The sequence below is a fragment of the Solanum dulcamara genome, chromosome 6, assembly GCF_947179165.1.
Source record: "Solanum dulcamara chromosome 6, daSolDulc1.2, whole genome shotgun sequence".
NCBI lineage: Eukaryota > Viridiplantae > Streptophyta > Magnoliopsida > Solanales > Solanaceae > Solanum > Solanum dulcamara.
In genome coordinates, this window is record NC_077242.1 from 24,108,304 (window position 1) to 24,117,848 (window position 9,545).

Genomic DNA, 9,545 nt, shown 5'->3' on the forward strand with positions numbered 1-9,545 from the left:
CCTGTGATGTCCCAGCTGAACCTAAATGGCCACCACAGCCTGAATACCTAGAAGTTTGACCTCGAGAAGACTGATCCAAAGTCTGGTTGATCTGACCACCGGTACCTGCTGATCCACCATCGGTAAGCTATAAAGATACCTGAATCGGCCTGTTAGGTGTATACTACTGTGGATAACCTCTGTTAAAAGAACCCCTACCATGGGACTGGTGTCCACTGAAATCGCCCTGACAGTGAGACCTCTTGTCGCTTCCTCCATAGGCCTCATAACATATAGCCTTAATAGTATAGGCATGATCCACTATCTGCAGGAACAAATAACCTGATACAACCATCTACTTTGTAGCCAACCTTAAAGGAAAAGATAACCCTCTAACAAATCAGCGCACCCGCTTCTCCTCTATCGGTATAATCATAGTGGCATGCCTGGATAACTCATGGAATCGAGACTCATACTCTGTGACCATCATCGATCCTCGCACTAGCGTTGTGAACTCATCATTAATACTCTACCCCAAATTGTGGGCACATACTTCTCCAAGAGAGCCTCGAAGAACTGAGTCCATGTTATTGGCAGCTATCCCTGGGTCTACAACTAAGATATGACCTCCACCACTGCTTTGTTGGCCCATCCAATTGGAAAATAGTGTAATCAATCCTATGGGACTCCACCAACTCTAGGTTATGCAATATCTCCTGGCATCTGACCAAAAAACTCATAGGCATACTTGCTTGCAACACTTGAGAACCATGGAGGACCTAATTTGATAAACCTCCCCAACATCTTTTGCTCTTTTGTAGTCGTAACCATCCTGGATTTCATGTGCTGAGAAATGGTAGGAATAGGCTGAATTACCGGATAGGGAGTTATAACCCGAACCCGGGCCATAATGACGCCTATTATAACCCAAAGTAGGCAAGCTAGACCAAACCCAAATCTTGCTACAGCCAAATATTTAATTTAAATAATCAAGTAATAACATAAGAAGGCGAATGCAGGAATGATATATAAAAAAGATTGAGCCATGGTATAGATGTATAAATATGATACAAAATATACAAAAGGTCCGAAAGTGACCAAAAAAATAAACTAATGCTAGACCAATCCGCGGACCTAGTGTCACCTACACAGGAGTTGCTAAGTATAAAAGCTAATATATATATATATATATATATATATATGTTCAAACAGACATAGACCAACTAAATGGTATTCTTGTCCAAAATATAAGTGTAAGTCAGTAAAGAAGATTGAAAGCAACAAGTCTCTGAACGCTGGGAGCTCACCACTATCTGGATTTGACACAATTACGAATGATCAGGCTTGTGCTGGGGGTGGCTCGAACTGGGAGCTACATCAAAAGATGCAGAAGTGCAGTATGAGTACCAAAATACAGAGTACCCAGTAGGCATCATAGGCCGACCTAGCTTAGAAAGAATAAATATATATATAAGAAACACAATGATATTAAAGTAATAACATGAGTGAGTCCAGTAATGATGAAGCAAATAACCTAAAAAATGTAATGGGTCACCCGGAATAGCCTTCAAGCTTATCAATATCAAGGGATTAAACCTAGAATATATCAATGGGTAGTGCAAAATTCATACCTCGAGCTTGTCATAGTGAATATAATAGTGAGACTTTTCATTGATTCATCCATTTAAAGGGAAAATTTCCAATTTTAACTTAACGGTGAAACAAATAAGGCAGATAGGATATCAAATGGTATTGGATCACTCAAAATCGGGGAAAATCCCCACCAAGGGCATTAATTTACTAACCTGGAACTTCAACGTAACAAAAGCACGACCTCGGACCCAACATTTCAATAACATAAGCAAGCATAACATAATTATAACCCGAAAGCACACCAAAAAGGTCAAACATAACCAATCAAGCCAAATAAGTAGCGTCCTAAATATCAAGTCACCTAGGAGTAAATTCTAAGGATACTAAATGGTGCAAACAAGACAACAAAGCACATAAACTAAGGCTTCAACGACTATGATCCAAACTAATTACCAACGATGGCCATCAACTGCTAATTTTCTCAAAAAGGCTATCAACACCTAGAAACTAACCTAATCATATGATACTACTCATAATATACAAGTTCTAACCGATCTAAATCTAAATGAAAGAAAACATAACCTACCTCAAGGCCAAAACCGCACACAAACTGCTAAAATAAAGCTTTTCCCTTTTAGACTGCATCTGAATGATGCCACTCTATCAAAATATTGAAGAACACATCAAAACAAAGACAATGATACCCATATTACAGCTATTGCAGATGGAATCAAAATCGGGTCAAAATTTGACATAGGACCTGTGCACGAAATTAAGAAACCAATTATGCCACAAGGTCTCAGATAGCTCAAGGAACTTGTGCCCTAAAAATAGGCACAATTTGAGCATTGGAAGGGCTCAAATCAGTCCCACAAAATTCAACCCTTAAGATGGTCAAAAAAGGAAGAAAATTATGAAATTACGCAAGACTTATAAGATTTTTGGGACGAGATAGGATTTCAAAATGTCCCCGCAAGAATTTCCAATGCAAGGTAAAAGAATCACTAAAATTGATCAGGAATTGATCTCAAAAATGACTTTTGTATATGTTGGAGATGAAAAAGAGGAAGCTAATAACGGGTCTTATAAGATTTCCCTGCTAGGCCATTTGGCCTTCGCGAACACGGAGGTTAGCGAGCTGACCCTTTGTGAATGTGGAGGCTAGTCCGTGAATGCGGAGCACTGGACAAGTTCCCTCGATGAACGCGAAGATCCTCCTACAAACTCGAAAAAAGGACAGGCAACCATTCGCAAAAGCGGCCAATGGCCCACGAACATACAGAACAAATATCCAAACCTCTATGAACTCGAATAAAGGTCCATGATCATGGAGAACAACTAAGAGCTGCACCAATAGTTGTGCATCAGCAATTCACTAAGGGGAAGAAGTTCCCCAATGGGGGCTCAGAACTCATTCGGAACCCCGTTGATTCAAACAAACCGTGCTACCTTATTGAAAAAATGGTATTACGAACTCAATCGAATCGATGAAATGATCAATGGAGGTCGTCTCATTGAAATGTTAACCAAAGTCAACACTTTCAATGAAAACATATAAAACTCCCAAACTACCAAAAACATTTTTTGGGAATCGAACCAAAGGTCGTTCTAGATCAAATTGGTATTACGAAGCTAACTGCTTTAACAGAATTTTCATTCGAGCACATTTACCCAAAATATTGACCGAAGTAAAACTTGGCTAAAACTTTAAAACTAAAATGATAAAATGATGCCAACTCAAAATAAAGACTCCAAAATCCAAACCAACCTTCTTCTTAGACCAAAATAGAGCTTCCAGAGCTGGTGAAACCATTGGAATTTTCATACGATGAATAAATCTCTGGATGTTGACTAAAGTCAAATCTTTTCACTTTAAATCTCTAAAAAGGGAAAAACTCGCACCAAGATCACCTAACCACCTCGAGGAGCATGCCACCCATTTCAACATCATACAAGGGTTATAAAGAAGCTACAAAGAGGGGTAAAATGATAAAAATACGCAAAAGCACGAAAATGATCTTGGAGGTCATTATAATCTGGTACTTTCTGTTGTGTATCGGATACATGATTTACTAGATTTATTAATATGTTCCATATTTATTATATTAAATACATGACTGCAAGTCGTTCACATTTACCATAAACTAAACAAACTCCTTATGATGACATTTATGTATCACCATTTATGTATTTGATACATGTGTTTTAAAATATGACACTGATGTGTATCAGGTAAATTATTATGTATTAAGTATACCTTTATGTCTCAAAAGCATTATAATGTATTCATGACATGGCATGATGTATCATTTTCTTAGCTGTCCATCTATAATTACAAAAGACACTATGGACAAAATGCAACAACATGGCGTGACTAAGATAAGATATTTAAATTCAAAAACATTAAACATCCATACAAGTTTTAGGAGTAATACTCTAAAATATAAGTAAAAGTATCTTATAAAATAAGAAAAAATTAAAGGTGTCATGACTACACGACTATTCTACATTAACCAAATCTTCTTCAGCTGGTGGTATGATATGACTCTTAGGCTTTGGTGGATCATCTTTTTGCCAAATGTAATCTTCCTTGTCCTTTTCGCTACCATATTTTCATAACAGTGCTGCAGATCTTGTACAAGAGTAATCATATTGGAAACTACCATATGGGATCGAAATCCCATCACTAAGGTATTCAACAAAAGCAAACTACAAACAACTCGCATTTTTGGCAAAAATAATGTAGTGTATTAGAAAATAAATTAAACATAAAATTAAAAACACAAACGATACATATACATATTATTGGATTTGATACACAGTGCTCCAGTTATAGTACATTATGATTTATGTACCAAAATTATTCATGGGTAATCTTGATATATTACACACAACTGATTTTGTACACTCTCTCTCTCTCTATATATATATATACTCTCTCTCTCTCTCTCTCTCTATATATATATATATATATATATATATATATATATATATATAGAGAGAGAGAGAGAGAGAGAGAGAGAGAGAGTGTGTCTTAATATTGACGATACACTTTGGAACTTGATACATGGTAAATGATACATTAGATATTATTTATGTATGAAGTACATTTGTATTGAACATGATAACCACTAGTTGAGGATTCAACAACATTAGGATTTATGTATCAATACATTAAATATAAACATGATACATTGCATAAACAGAGGCTATTGTAGCAGTGATATAACATAACATTAATACAACTAACAAAGGCTAATTTAAAAATCAAAATAAATGAGATACATTGAAAATATGTACCTTTGGTAGAGATGAGTGTGAAAGGGTAGATCCAACTTTTTCTCCCTCTTTTGGACATTTTTTTCACAATGATTTAGAAGTCGAAGATGCATCCTTCTTCGGCTTTGACTTCTCCAATCTCAAATTCTTCATGAATAATGGATCATTTTTTGTTTATATCTATTTTCAATAAAATCTTCACCGTGAGAATTAAATATACCACGTACATTATCTTCAGTAGTTGAAACTAATTGGGTAATCCCAATACTAAAAGATGGAGCATCATCCATATGTGTCAGAAATTTGTATATGAGAAAACTAAAAAAAATAATTAAAAAAATGACAGCTTATGAACTGGAAAGAAAAAAATGGATGGAGAAGATGATGAAGAAGAACTACCTCTTCAATAATTTGCAATCGATGAAGTGGAAAGAGAGAAAAAATTTGAAATTCAAAAATAGAGTCATGGGGGGTAATTGGTAATACCATAAAGTGATTTTAGGCATGAAAAAAGTAACAAGAATTGTGTAGTTGGGACTTCTCAGTGATGTATCCGTAAAAGGAGAGAAAGTGAGGAAAAGAGGGATTTTTGAAATATTTAAAAATGGTAGGGAATCGTCACGACCCAATTTCTCAGACCATGATGACACCTGCAAACACCCACCAGCAGATAAGCCTAACTCTTAACCCTTAGCCCAAAACCATAGGCAACAAGCTATCAAACGAAAGATGAACAATAAGCAGAAGGTTAATAATAATGAAAAGAAAGAGAACAACTAAAACAACCACAAGAAACCATCCCAAGACCTAACATCAGCCAGTAATCAAGCATCTAAATCAAAATACGAGTACAGGCTTTTACAAATACAATATGAGTACATACAGTCTTTAAAAGCAAGTAAAGACCAGTCCTAATCCGGCATGGATGGAAATCACCAACTCTAAACGCTAGGAGCTCATCAAATCTCTGAATCAGAAGCTTCTCTACACCATTCCAAATCAACCACGATAACTTGTACTATGATCTATATGGGCAGAAGTGTAGTATCAGTACCACACAAATGGTACTCAGTAGGCATAGGATGATTGAGCTCCATAAATAAATCAAGTATAAATAACATATAATCAGGTAAATACTGCATAAGTAACTTATCAAAATTATCACAATAATGAAAGGAAATAAAATAAGGAGACCGGAGATATAGATAACAGAGCAAAGTCAAAGAATGCACCTGTAATGCAATCTAACAACCTATTCAAAGGAAGAAAGCATCATAGGAGTCTACTAAAGAAAATATAGTGCTAATAGTCAACATTAACCACGTAATCACCTAGGAACTATTCTGACTGAACCTAGCAGGAAGTACCAACCACAATCCAACTCAAATACCATGTAGACCAAATACCAATACAACCAAAGTTAAGTATAAGTAAGATCAAATTATAATCGACCTGACGCCCATACCCCCGGAAGGTACAATGACAAATATACCCCCATCTCTTATAAAATCGGAGGACTAAACAACAAATAAGTATACTGGTGATGGGCGATGTTGATGAATGCAAGTCTACAGTAAACATCAATGACCTCATCGGTGGTTCTCAGTGATCAACAAAAACAAGTGTATAGACCTCCCCGCCCCCCAGCCTGCCAGGTGGGACCCTTGTGGCTCCCTTATCCAATTCAGTAGTGCACTGACCAAAGAGGCCCATAGGGGACGCAGGAAGTCCGTATACACTACCTGGGTCTGAACCAGGTCTTACATAGACATATAGTATCCCCATAGTGGTACTGGAGAGTGAGATTCTAAGACGATGTAGAAAGGGCGAAGCCGCACCGGATATCAGTAAACTAATACCCTCAAACCGTGAGCACCCTTAAAAAGGGCCACCTAGCTAGCCAGTAAAATCAGGGGCATGACCTAGCTAGCAAGAGTTATCTTGGAGGCATCGCTGAGTCAAGAAAGGGCATCGACGCACCGAATAGCCAAGTAAAACTGAGCATATCTAGATGCCTCTAATGCCTCAAGTACAAAAAAGAGTACGTCCTCAACACCTCGTAAGTTTCAAAACCAGTAATCAAGTAACCCATGTGGTACGACTCCTATTAAAATCCAGTTTAAAATTAGTGAAAGCATGAGAATGCCCTCTCAAAATAGTAGTGAAAATCCATAAAACATCTGGGATCGTACCATAAAATGAGTGAATATGCTTAATCAATGCAAGCATAAGGTACACGTAGTCTGAATAGTACATCAAGTCATACAATACTAACAAGGAAAAGGAACTAACTTGGGGTCCAATCGCTCCTCGAATACAATCTCAGGCCCAACAATGAATAATAGATAAGAAGTCCTCATAAGCATGTCGCTAAATAAAAGCGAAACAATCAAGACAATGATCAAAATCATATAGGGGGAGAAATATCTCTAGGAACGATGCCTTACCCCAAAGTATACCATCTCCGCTCTCAATGAGCACAACTAAGCCTAAACTATGGCTACGAACGGCCCTAGAGGTCCCTAGCACTAGCACCTATTTACACCAATCATGACACACCCTACTGAAAGCTACGCCTAGCTATAAGGGCACTTTGGAATATAAACTAAAGCATCTAAGGCTCAAATCTAGCCTAAAGTCATTAATACCGATCATAAGAAGGATAATTTCACCAAAACCATAATGCAATCAAAAACCATAAATTTAGAATAAGGGTCTCGAGAGACTACGCTAGTCTAAGGTTCAACCGGAGTCAAGGTAATGAGATAAAAGGAGAAAATACCTAAACCCAGCCAATACCAGTCTAAATCACATGAAATAAATACCAAGCAATATCTAATAGAACATAGTCAAAAAGGGAGACCATAGCCTACCCTGAAGCCAAACGCGACACTCTGAATCCACCAATCGCCGCCAAGTTAACAAAATAGTAATCACCTCATCAATACAGATGTTTTAAAACCAAATTTACGTTTTTAAAGATGGACCCAAAATTGGGTCTAAAATGGGTTGTGGGACCCATATTGGGAATCTAGAATTCATATTCGTTAAAAGTTACATTTGATCTTAACAAACATGTGCTCAAACTTATAGTACAATTCGATGATCGAAACGTACGAAAATCCGCCCATGCATAATCTTACCATTAAAAGGATAATTCAAGAAGGAGGGAAGTCCCTTAGGGATGGAATTTACCTCAAACGGTGCTTCACCGGATGAAACTAATCACACCACGATATTCCTTGTAGAAAATGCCACTACTTAGCCCCAAGAATCATTGAAAACAGAGTTAAAATGATCACAAAATCAAACTCCAAATTTCATAGGAATCTTAACTCGAAAATGTTAAGAACAACATATAAATTCAAGGTTTTACCTCACAAGAAGCCTCCCATTAATACTCTGAGCTCAATAATAGATTACCCACAAAATTCTATTAAAGATAACCTCTTGAATCGCCAAATTTGATAATCGAAGGAGAAATCAAGGTTTTAAAATGCCAACTATGGCTAAGTTCGTCCTTGGTCTCTCATTAAAAGGCCAAGGATCTGACCTTTACACACGAGGCCTAAGTGGCCCACCATCACAGAAGGAAAAGGGAAAGACCTTTACGAATACCGATACAAATCTCCACAAATGCAGCCCCTGGCCCGCGAACGCAGAGGCTTACTCCATTGAATCCCGCGAATGAGGCAAGCGTCCTGCGAATGCGTAGACTAGTTCTCCTGGCCTCTGCAAATGCGGCCTAATTCCTTCAAAAGCAAAGAGTAAAATACCTTTGCACCAACAAGGTGCTACATTAGCTATTTTGGCAAGTTAAAATCCCCGACAGGGTGCTCAAAATTCATTCAGAATCTCATGCACACAAATAAGATATGCTACCCCACCAAATTTGATGTTTCGGACTCAATGGCATAGTCAAAATTTCCATACGAGGTTGTCATGACTAAAAGTGGCACACCTAAATGCAATTTTGAACCTAATTCCTCAATGGGCCTTGTGATTAGACAGGAAGCCTCGGAGAGCAAACGAAGGGTCGTTCTAGACCAAACTAAACATTCTAAAGCTAACCGCGCTGTTAAAATTTCAATCCAAGTGTGTTTACCAAAAATGTTGACCCAAGTCAATCTTAGGCCAAATTTCAAAGACTTAAGTGCCAAATGACCTCAACCTCACACTAATCACCTCGATACTCGCACCAACTAAGCTACTAGCCTAATTTGGCCATTTCAGAGTTGATGAAACCATCAAAATTCCGCTCTGAGGTTGTTTACTTGAATTTATGACCGAAGTCAACTTTTCAAGTTACAAATATTCCAAAATAGGAAAATGGGCCTAAAAACCAAACAAACGACTACGCTACCGAATAGTAAGTGCCAACAAGTCATAAATGACTTGGGGTTGCTACAGAAAAGATCTAAAACTTTAAATGGTTAGAAGATGAAAGAAATGACCTGGAGGGTCATTACAACATCTACTACTAAAAGAACTTTCATTCACAAAAGTAAAAATACAGTCACAACTTAGAGGCCCGAAAAGATGAGGGTATCTGGTCCGCACGTTCCGCCAGACCCTCGAACACTTTCTTAGTTCGAACAATGCAATCATAGAAGCAAGCTAAGAGAAAAATCCTCAAATCCACTTCTAACTCCAAAAACTCCTACAATTCTTTCTTTGGTTCCAACTCTCGCTTG